We start from the raw sequence: 12401 nt of genomic DNA, 5'->3' as shown, positions 1-12401 counted from the left end.
CAGTACAACCGACCACATGTACTGGTAAGTGTCGAGCCTAACCTCGACGAAGTAGTGACGAGGCTAAGGCAAGGCACCTACAAATCAACATGTACAATTTAACAGTATATATGCAAATAACATAAATGAAGAACTAAACAGAAAATGTTGGGAGGGGAACACAAGATAAAGAACTACAACAGAATGATCACCAGAGCAGTCAATATGCCATGAATCAACAGGAATAGTGAATACAGTAAGGAAAATGCACGACATCACCCTTCGTGCTTTTACTCTCAATCTCACCATAAAATAAATAGAAACGACACGATATCACCCTTCGTGCATTAACTCTCATATCATGGCACGGCATCACCATTCGTGAATTAACACTCACAATATGGCACGGCACCCTTCGTGCATTAACACTCACGCTATGGCACGGCATCACCCTTCGTGCATTAATACTCATAATATGGCACTGCGTCACCCTTCGTGCATTAACACTCTCCGTTACCAAAATACAATGCATTAATATCAACATGGAGATAGAATAACAAGTACAAACCTTACTTCAATATTTGGTTCCATAACATCAATCTCAACTTTGAAATAAAAACTCAATTATCACCAGAAAATCTGTAAACATGATAAGAGCGATAAATTGAACAACACTAGCATAACACATCGCAATTAGGCATAGGAATGAGACAATATAAAAAAAATTGAGAAACATAAAAAACAGGAAAATTGGCGACGCATAAGTACTCGTCACCTCACATATACACCGCTCACACGAATTTCACTTAGCAAGTAATCTAAGGTTCCTAATTCCCTTAAGTCAAGGTTAGATACAACACTTACCTCGCTCCGAAGGCCACTTAATTCTACCCAAAAATCCTAATTTCACCATAAAAATTCTAGATTCTAGTTTGAAATCTTGTTATAAGATGTAAAAGATTGAAAGAAAAGAGTGAGGAATCACTTACCTATGATTTGGGGAAGATTTGGTCTTTGGAAAATCGCCTCTTAAGGTTTTGGATTTTGAAAATATGAAGAATGAATGAAAAATCTTGTCTAACCCTCTTTTACTCAGCTGCAGGTGTCGCAATTGTGACCTGAGCTTCACAAATGCGAAGGAACAATCGCAATTGCGATGCCCTTCACAATCCCGCTGCCTTCGCAAATGCGAGGAAAGTGTCACATTTGCGACCACTGAACCTCGCAAATGCGAGTAAATGTTCACATTTGCGAACTAGCCCTTCCGAGACTCCCTTCGCAATTGTGAAGGTAACCTCGCAAATGCGAGAACTGCTGGCCCAGGCTTCTGATTGCAATTTCCATGAAAGCCTCGCAATTGTGGACCCTGTTATGTTCGCATTTGCGATGCCTGATCTCGCAATTGAGAGATTAGTTATACCAGCAAAATTTCTAAGTTCAAAACATCCCGTGGCCTATCCGAAACTCACCCGAGCCCTCGGGTCTCCAAACCAAACATGCACATAAGTGTAAAAATATCATACGAACTTGCTCGCGCGATCAAATCGCCAAAATAACACCTAGAACTACGAATTTAGAACCAAATCAAATAAAATTCTCAAGAACACTTTAAAATTCATATCTTCTCAATTGGACGTCCGAATCACGTTAAACCAACTCTGTTTCTCACCAAATTTCACAGACATGTCTTAAATATCATAATGAACCTATACCGGGCTCCGGAACTAAAATACGGACCCGATACTAACAATGCCAAATATCAATCAATTCTTAAAAATAAATAATTTCCAAACTTTTAATTTTCATCAAAAATTCATAACTCAAGTTAGGGACCTCCGAATTCAATTCCGGGCATACGCCCAGGTCCCATAATTCGACACGGACCTACCGGGACCATCAAAGCACGGATCCGAGCCCGTTTACCAAAAATGTTGACCGAATCAACTAAAATCAACTTTTAAGGCAAAAATTCTTATTTTCATTAGTTTTCAACATCAAAACTTTTCGGAAATCTGCCCGGAATGCGCACGCAAATCGAGGAGGGTAAAAATGAGATTTTTAAGGCTTAAGAGTGCAGATTTGAGTTCTAAAATATAAGATGAACTTTTGGGTCATCACAGTTGTAAGATGAGAAATTGGATTGATAGAAATACCATGTTGTTAGATATAACCATTTTGGGATTAGAACTATACAAGGTGAAACTGTTATAACTCACATTATGCATCCTGTTGAAATGAAACTCTTGAGAAATCTAGTAACGAGGATGCGTGCTCCTGTTTCTGTCCAGGTAGGTACCATGTGTTTTGGATTGTTCAGGACACTATAGTTTCTCTTAAGCAGACCTTGTGCAGCAATCGCGCCTGCCTGAGAAGGAGAAAAAGTAGATTATTATTGACACATTGTGTTGTGCTCATGGATTTCCTTCCTCCTTTTGCTGAAAACTTTATGTGTATTAATATTTTCTGTTCTCTTAGGAATATGTCTCATGCTTCAAGTTAAAATCTGTTAAGATTTAGCGGAATAGTTCTACCTTTAGTCCATCCTCATGGAAACCATTGCCTGAAAATATTGCAAAAAATATAACTTCAATAACCGGTGAAAGCCAAAGCAGCTATACACTTTGTGTACTGTAGGAGGTTACAAGGAACATCCACTTTGAAGCAACTCCGTAATCTATATAGAAAAAGATTCATACCTTGATATGCTCCACAAAACCATATTCCTCTCTTTCCTTGGATTTGATCTAGCTCGGATGAAGCTATTGATGCAGCAACTGAGGGTATGGGGTGGCCTGTGGTCCACTTAAGCATCGTATGTTCAGGTGTGTGAGGAGGATTAAGAGTTACACAGTAAGGTCGCTCTGTCTCACCAAGATTCTGTAGGTTTATACATTTCAAAGACAAGAGGACAGTTAACAAGAGGAAAGACTTTTCCGCTGAACAACATTAGAATGGTTCTGATGCATCGCACACCTGGAGTATATTGAGCCAATATGTCACGCATACTTTATCGTTCATGGTTCCAAGAAAATTCCATGCTGCTGGGTTGCGAGGCAGGAAATTTGTGTCACAATGAAGGTAAATATCACTGTCGTAGAGGAATAGAAATGAGTGTGCATTTTGATATCATAAAATCTTTGTAACTGGTAGAGTTGCTGTCACGTGACCAGGAGGTCACGGATTCGAGCCGTGGAAACAACCTCTTGCAGAAATGCAGGATAAGGCTGTGTACAATTGACTCTTGTGTCCGGCCCTTCCCTGGACCCGAGCATAGCGGGAGCTTAGTGCACCGGACTGCCCTTTTATGCATTCTCTTCAACATTATATTCTGCCCTTCACGCGGCATTCATTAGAATTCATTCACTAATTTCAGAGGCAGTATTGCTAGCTTTATTTCTGCCTTCAGAAAACACTTTCAGATTAACCTTAGAAATTTAGTAGGTTGAGTTGTGTTAGTTGACTATAGTTTCCCCTAGTAACAGATACTACTTATCTAACATGGACGTACATTTATGGCCATTTCTGAGAGGAAGATAACTACATCATCTGTATCAGTCTAAGCATGAACTAAAAAAAAAAGAGCAGTCCGATGCACTAAGCTCCCACAATGCGCGGAGTCCGGGGAAGGATCAGATCACAAGGGTCTATTGTACGCAGCATTAACCTGCATTTCTGCAAGAGGTTGTTTTCACGGCTTGAACTCGTAACCTCCTGGTCACATGACAACAACTTTACCAGTTACGCTAAGGCTCCCCTTCAGTCTAAGCATGAGCTGTTTGGAAAAAAAAGAGTAAAAAAGAATGAGAAAAGGAAGGCGAAAGTACCTATAAACATATTGGAAAGCACCAAGTATTCTTGTTTCATCGTATGCTGCCTCTTTGCCTAACATTCTCAGAGTATCTGGTGCATGTGCAGCCATTATGCATCCATCGCATACGTCTTTGGAACCATCAGTGCAAGCTACAGTACAACCTGCAAACGCTCTTTCTTTTACAGTTAGAATCATCAGTAGTTCCTAACTGTGGGATTTAAAATAGACATGAGAAAATAGAGGTATTTAAAATGCTAAAACCAAAGCGGACCTTCTTCATTCGTTGATAAAGAATTTACTTCACAACTAGTCTTTAATTGGCAGCCTCTCTTCTCCAGCTCCTCCTTAACCTGCTTTGAACACCCATCATATAACTCAGAAAGACGATAGAAGCTTAACAAATCGCTCAAGAAAGCAAATAACTGGTAATTACTAGGACTTTGTGGTACATGGAAAATAATATACCACCTTGTTTACATATGTACGTGATCGCCATCTAACAGTGAGCCATTGAGGGCGACCAAAGAGCTGTAAAGAAAGAATGAAAGCACTCAAAACATCAAAATGATATATAGAAGCATTCAAATTCAGTATCTGCTATGGACTACATTTAGCAATTGGCTATAAGCTATACAAAAAATATGCTCATTACTACCTGCAAAAGATGGTGGTTGTGACAGAATGAAAGAATGGAATAAGCAGAAAAGTCCATTACTCCATCCGAGCGGCAGGACCAAATTGAAACACATATTGGAATCTGTCAAAACATATTTGTGAATTGCTTATAGAAAGATCAATTTTTTGAATGAAACAAAATGGCCTATGCATGTAGCAAAATCAAGAACTATGACAGAACGAAAGTCTCACCAGATAAGCTTTCTAAAATAACTCCGAATAGCCATGTGACTGAATAAAATGTCCTAACGTTTCGTTCCGATCAATGTCAGGATTGTTATCAAGTGCCTCAAGGTAACTGCAATGGAGTCGGAAACATAAACTACATTAAAGACAACTCTTTTTTGATACAAAATACAGCACAGGTGCAAAACAGAATGATTTAGTCCTTTTCAACCAAAGAATACTCTGTGCTCTAACAATGAAACATCAACATCAAAGGGATTTATATTTATTATTCATCCGTTTCAATTTAGGTGAGGTGATTTGACTCGGCACAGAGTTTAAGAAAAAAATGGACTTTTGAAACTTGTGATCCTAAGAATGTTTGGTTTACGTTATGGAAGAAAGACATGTATATGTGATATTAGATATTGACTAGTGATAGTTATATATGAAATGAACTAAAGATATATTTTAATACTCTAGGGGATTCTAATAGACTAGAAGTCCTTCCGGCCGGGCCAAGGAACGGTCTCAGGTAGACTGTTTCTATGGGGCGTAGGCCTCCCAAAAGGTAATGGAGGTGTGCAAAGGTTTCCTCGGGCCGGACGGAGATTGTCCCTCGAGTGCAAAGACAGAAGGGATCTTGACTGCAAAACATTTAAGGTGATTTGTGTATCTACCCCAACGATGCTATTGTTCCGTACAATTATGGAAGAAGATCCGAGCAAGATATGCACCTGGTAAAAGCTTTATGGAGCCATGTCATTTATGTGGTTTTAAAGCTTCTCATATGGGTAAAATGAACAGTATAAAGTTAAATTATTTCCAATTCTAGAAATGTGTCATTCTTTTTGGAACGGACTAATAAGAAAATTGTGTCATCTAAATTGAAATAGAGGGAGTAACTGATAGTAAAGCTAAAGGATGTAATGGTACCTTATTATATCCCGCTTGAACTTGATGATTTCTCTAATCATTTTCCAAAAGTATGGATTCAAGACATTCTTTTTCTGTGCAAACAAACCAGAGAGTCCATTTCGGCTACCCCATTCACAACCATGGCCGTTGTCCAAGCTCACTGAAAATGACATATCGGACATCTCCATATCAACTCCAAGACTCAAAAAATTCCATCATGTTTGGATAAGTTACCTGTCAAATACACCAATTCAACATACATTAGTGCTGAAACCAAATGGACTCTCTAGCTATGAACAGTTCCAGCTGAATGCCAAAAACAACATACCAAGAGCAGAAACATTAGGATAATGATTTACTCAAGAATCTTAGAAACAATCAAGACAAAAATTCAACACAATTTGGAATTTGTTAATAAATGGATCTTAGGCCTAGCTCATCCCCAAAAGTTAGCTTAAGAGGTGAGGATTGCCCAAGACCATAAAAAGTGTTAGGATCGGGAAAACGGGTAGTGCGGAATTTAGCCAACAACGTTATAATGACAATAACAAAGACAATGCAAGTTGATAATAACGGCAATTAAAGTATATAAAGAAGACATCAATTTAACGTGGTTCGGTGAGTATGACCTACATACACAAGCGGAGAAGTGCAATTTTACTATACCTTTAAGAGTATAAAAGAGAGTACAAAATTAGAGTAAATACTCTAATCAATCCCAAATACCCTAAGGGAATAACCTCACAAGATCACTCCAAAGAAAGGGTCCACACAGGTGCTTCCCAACACTTAACTCTCATACAAAACACCCTTGATAAAGGAGAAAAGGAAGAAACAAGAAATGAAGATTCAAGTCTTGTTGGTGTGTTTAAAATAAACTAATTGCCTCTTCTTTCATAGGCAAAACAATCCTTGACCTCTTAGTTGTAAAAGAAAAGATACAACTTATGCAAATGATATCCACCACACAATGCAATACTTTTGGGTCCCAAAGAATATTGCCAACAAAGTCTACTTTGCAAATATGCTTATGTGAGATGGACTACATTAGCCAAAATATTGGCCATATTACAAAAAGAGACAAATGACTCATCCCTCAACCAACGTGGGGCACTTAATACCTCTCTCGCACACCCGGTCCGACTCTAATACCATGTTAAAAAAATAGATATTAGGTCTAACTCAACCCCAAAATCCTAACTGATAAGGATTGCTCAAGCTATATAAGGAGACCAACTTCCCCATCCCATCCCGTTCCGATGGGGGAGAATTTCTTGTTGCTTCTTGATTGCATGTTTAACATCTCATCCTAATGAGCTACGGTGTCTGATATGGGAGATATCCTAAATGGGGGGAACTGATATTTGTACTTTGCACTGGACATTTATGTGCTGTTGGCTATTGCATAGGCAATTTGTCACGTTCGAGATTAGACTTTCATTGCTTAATCATTACTCCGAAATTAGCTAATTGTTGAATAACTTATGAATATCCGTGGAAAGGCTTCTTTTAGGCATGCTTTTAATCAAACTATCGTGATGGTGTACACGTTCGCGTGATACGAGTATGATTTTAACATTTGAATACTGGTAGAAATGCTTTTAGGCGAGGCTTAAATTATTATTGTGATTGTGTACACATTCGCATGACATAATTACGACTTCCAAAATTAAATTGAAGTATGCGTTCGTGCAATTTCGGCCAAACAATCTTAAAGTAATAAAGTGCAGTTAATTGTGTACACGTTCGCGTGACATGATTTTAGTGACCCAAATAAAGCGGACTTACACACAATTTTAAAGATTAAATCCATAAACGCCATAATTAAAAGCGGTAAAAGATAAAATGTATATAAGTTCTAAAACACGTAATTAAACAATTGATTAAGCCAAGTATGATTAAAGCGACCATGCTAAAACCACAAAATCTGGGAATACCTAACACCTTCTCCCGGGTTAACAGAATTCCTTACCCAGTATTCTGGTTTCGTAGACTTTAAGACGGAGTCAAAACTTTCCTCGATTTGGGATTTAAAATAAACCGGTGACTTGGGACACCCTAAATATTCCAAGTGGCGACTCTGGAATAAATAAATAATCTCATTTCGATTAATGTAACTTTAATTGAAAAAACTCCCCTATCCTATCGGAAAAAAGGAGGTGTGACAGCTCTGGCGACTCTGCTGGAGATCGAACCCAGAATCTCTGGTTCAGGGTTCAAGAATTCGAGCTTGTTAATATGATTTTTACTTGGCTTTATTGATTGTTGATATTACTGTATTTTGTGGGTCTAATGTACTAATTGTCACTCATTTATCGCTTTAATATTATTTGAACTGTATTAAACTGTCTTCTTACGCCTCCTTTCTGAGTCTTCTAAAAATATAGTGCACACGTATGCGTGGCCCACTTTTTTGTTAGAGGTCATACAAAATAGAACGAGGATGGACCAGCCACTAGGCCGGGTAGACTTTCGTGCTCCCAGTACGTCGCTCCCACCTCGGCTCAAGCTGTCCGCTTGGGTAAGCCATGTCTAGAACACACCCCAGGTTTAAACCTAGAATAACATAGCCTCATGCCGGATCCCTAGTAGGAACGCTTATCTGCATCACGTGTATTTGACTTAGGGGACTCAACACAGGGGTTGGGTCCGTATAGGACAAGTGTACCCAAAAGACCATCTTGATGCATCTTACCTGCTACGTGTGCATTCATTTGTTTCGACTTGCTTGTTGACCGGTTAAGGAAATAAAAACAACAGAAAAACCAAGAGTGAGGTAGAATAGAAATTTCACTTTGATTTGAAAATTCCGGTATTTGAAAATGCCTCGAAACTCTGCCAAAATGTTTGAAAAAAGAGAGAGAAAAAGAAAATACATTTCCAAAAAAATGAAAGTAAGTCAATATCATGCTTTTCCAATGGTGTCAAAACTGACCGAACTACGCGGGTGTGATTCTCACCGGATATAAGATACATAGGCAAATCTCATCGGTACCGACCCCAATTTTTCCAACCAAATAAATAAAGTATGTCCATTGGTCAAAAAATAAAACCGGCCCAGCTTCGGTTAAGTCCTGCGCCATTTTTGCTGGAATAGCCTTAGAATACCTCTAAATCGTCGAAGGGCTATTCTCGCCAAAAACGTATATGTCTGTCAATAAGTAATCACTTTTTCCATAAAGTGTCTTACCGCGGCCTCAAAACTTTATTTGAAAGTGGGAAGGGGCCATTATTGCAAAGATGACCATTTTTGGCCAACACTGCACAAATAGCCACCTTCAGGTGATTTCCCTTTGAAAAATTGAAAACTGGTTTTTGTAAAAGAGTCTGCTGGTCTATCTTTCGAACTAGAGTCAACCCTAACCATAACCATTTACAGGTACAAAATAAACACTGTCTAGAACCCGCCATTAAATGTTGTAGAGCAGGCTCCACTGCAGCTTCAAATGTGGTGGTATGACTTGGGTAAAGATGGTCAAGACTGGGTAGTAGAACATTTGGGTGCTCTCACGGATATTATGAAAGTTAAGCCCCGGAATGATCTGATCAAGGCTTTAGTACCCTTCTGGGATCCCGTTCACAATGTCTTCCGCTTCTCGGACTTTGAGCTCACTCCTACCCTGGAGGAAATAGCCGGATATACTGCTTTCGGCCGGGATTTGAGAAATCGGCAACTTATATTCCCGAGGCCTCCCTCTGTGCGCCGGTTCTTTGATATCTTGAACATCAGTAAACAAATAAGGAAAAACAATGTAAACGATGGATGTTGCTCTTTCTACTTCTTGTACTCCAGGTATGGGCATCCAAATGGGTTTGAAACACATGAAAAGGGGTTGAACAACAAGCAAAGCAAAGATACTTGGAAAATTCATCGTCGCTTTGCTTTCATAGTGGCATTCCCGGGCATCATGGTCTTCCCAAATAAAAAGGGACAATTGATATCCGTATGGCTAGAATTTCACAAGTCCTAACTGCCAAAGATGATCAAACACTTTCTCCACTTATATTGTCGGATATCTATCGGGCATTAACACGGTGTAAGTCTGGGACGACATTCTTTGAAGGTTGCAATATCCTTCTACAAATGTGGCTAATTGAACATCTTCACCATCATCTGAAATTTATAAGCTACGGCCCAAGCAAGAGCAACTTCATTGAGAGTTTTGAGGAGAGGGTAAAAGATTACAACTCTTCGAAAGGGGTTAAAGCTTGGATCGCCCACTTAAGAACTTTAAAGGCGAATCAGATTGAGTGGACTTTAGGATGGCTCCCAGTGAGGGAAGTCATATACATGACAGCCACAAAGAACTATTTGCTATTGATAGGCTTGAGAAGTGTCCAACCATATGCACCACAAAAGGTTCTAAGACAATCGGTAAGATATCAAGTGGTGCCTGAGGATGAAGATTTGAGTGTCCAAGTTATTGAGCTATACCCCGAAGCCCCACTTCCCGAGGCTTTAATCCAACAAATCTGGAATGGTTGCCGATACTTGAAAGAGGATACCCAAGTGCCCGATCTGGCAAGAGGTGAAGTAGATCCGGGCTATGCCACATGGTTCGAAAGAAGAAACTGCATTAATGATGAGCCAGAGCCCGAGCCTAAAAGGCCCGCCAAAAGGCCTCATATTTAGGCTTTTGATGACAAAGAACGAGAGAGTTTGTCCTAGGGACAAAAGGAAAAGAAATATCAAGCCACCACCCATGCCTTAGAGGAAAAAATAAGGAACCTCGCATTTAACAATGACTTACAGGCACAGGTAACCGAAGGTGAAAAGAGAAAATTGACCCGAGAGAACGAGGCACTCCGAGCCTAACTCCGGACATGAGGATAGTCGCCGAAATGCCTGTAAGGAGCGAGAGATATGAAAAAATAGTAACTTAAGAATGAAGGTACACAACTATGCAGCTGACTTGATAAAGGCCGAAAAAGATTTGCTAAATGCTCAAATAAAGTTGGCCAAAGGAGCAGAAGAACATGCGAACCATGTGAGACAAAAATATGGCAAAGAAATAACAGTTCTAAAGGAAAGTTGTTTGCCCTTGGGAATAAAATGGTCCAGCAAACCAAAGATTTTAAGACAGAAAAGGAGCACTGCTACGCAATACATGTGGTATTGTTTTGGTCTTGCCAACAGCTACAAGACCAAAACAATACCACCGCATAAGTGTTGAAAGCCCGGGCATAGTAAATTGGGCGTCTGCTTCTAGAGAAAGGAGTTATCAGAACCAGGATTAAGGAGATAGCTGAATATGCGTGATGAAATGTCATGAGTGTGAAGACATGACTAGGTCCATGTTTTTCGCTTCTATGATGACCTTCTTCCAGCAGGTAATGGATGACTTAGACCGTCTTCAAGAAGACATTGCGCGAAGGCCCGCGCAAAGACCAGCTAATGCCCCACAGGCTCCAAGAAGACCAGTAGAGGCTCTCATGTACTTTTGACTTTCCAGTTTTCGAGTCTGTACTTTACTACTTTCTAGAGTTTTGTTCAAAATTGTTTTGTCGTTTATTTTGAGTCTGCATTGTTTTCCTTTATAGTCGTCAGTACTTTAATTCCCTGTAATGAAAAAACAAAACAAAAAAAGAAGAGATATCTTTGTTAATGAAATGAAAAAAATATGCTTTGTCACTTCATACCTGTCCCTGAAATACGTAATGATCTGATTCATGCAGCGTCATGATACGTAAGCAATCCACATAGGATTCGATCATAGCCCTAAAGAAAGTGGTTAAGAAAGCAAAAGAGAGAGACAATAAAGCTGGGATGAAACACACAGCCGTTGCAAAACATTTAGGAAAACATTTAACTGTTTAGGTGCATTGCATCCCCCAATATGTGATTCCCTATGTGTTAAAAGTCTCGAACTAACCGATTTGTTGTGTGTGCTCTAAAAGAACAGGTTCTATTTCTAGGTGGTTGGTTTTGTGGTGGTAATCTGGCCTCACACCCTTATTTCACGAGATCTAAGGGAAGTATTGCCATGGCCTCAGAAAGTCATTTATCCATCATTGAGCCCGAGGATAGCCCGATATCGGCTATCCCGCAGTCAGAGTCAGCAGTTGCTGAGGAAAATAAAAGGCTACGATGTCCTATGCTAGAAATGTGGGACGCATGGTCCAATGGCAAGGAACCACCCAATATTATCCCTGGATTCCCTGAATTGCTCCCCAGGACGGGAGGAACCACCAATGTCCCTATCCCAGTGACCAACCCATTCATCCCATTTGGGTACCCCACCATGTCAACCAACTTCACTAGTATGCCTTCTGAGGTTCGCCCCCAGGCACCATCTTCAGGAATATCATCTACAGTGTTCACAGCACCCCCAGCCTCTAGCATGGCACAACCAACACTGCCGCAACAAACCTTCGAACCATCAACTTTTACTTTCCAAGCTCCCCAATTCCAATTGGACACCGCTCGGGTTACCCCAAATTCCTATCCTCAGCACCCACAATTTGAGTCTCCCATAGAATATGAGAAAGCCGCGAGAAATCCTGAAAAAGAGAAGATAGCATGAAAAATGAAAAGCATCGAGCAAAGCCTCAAGAATATGCAGAGCCTAAGTGTCCAAAAGAGCATTTCATATGTTGATCTATGCATGCTCCCTCACGTGCATTTACCCATTGGCTTTAAAACGCCAAAGTTCGAAAGATATGACGGGCATGGAGACCCGATTGCTCACTTAAAGAGATATTGTAACCAGTTGAGGGGCATTGATGGAAAAGAGAAGTTGTTAATGGCCTATTTCAGAGAGAGCCTCACCGGAATTACTTCTGAGTAGTATATGGACCAAGACATCTCCCATTGGAATATATGGGATGACCTAGCCCGGGATTTTGTAAGGCA

General features: G+C 40.0%; 1 pseudogene; it reads right to left on the bottom strand.

Moving 5' to 3' along the window:
• Positions 1–241: 241 nt before the first annotated feature.
• On the bottom strand, positions 242–11230 carry LOC104120237 (uncharacterized; annotated as a pseudogene).
• Positions 11231–12401: the final 1171 nt, after the last annotated feature.

This window comes from Nicotiana tomentosiformis, chromosome 9, assembly GCF_000390325.3.
Source record: "Nicotiana tomentosiformis chromosome 9, ASM39032v3, whole genome shotgun sequence".
Lineage (NCBI taxonomy): Eukaryota > Viridiplantae > Streptophyta > Magnoliopsida > Solanales > Solanaceae > Nicotiana > Nicotiana tomentosiformis.
This window is presented reverse-complemented; position numbering and strand designations above follow the sequence as displayed.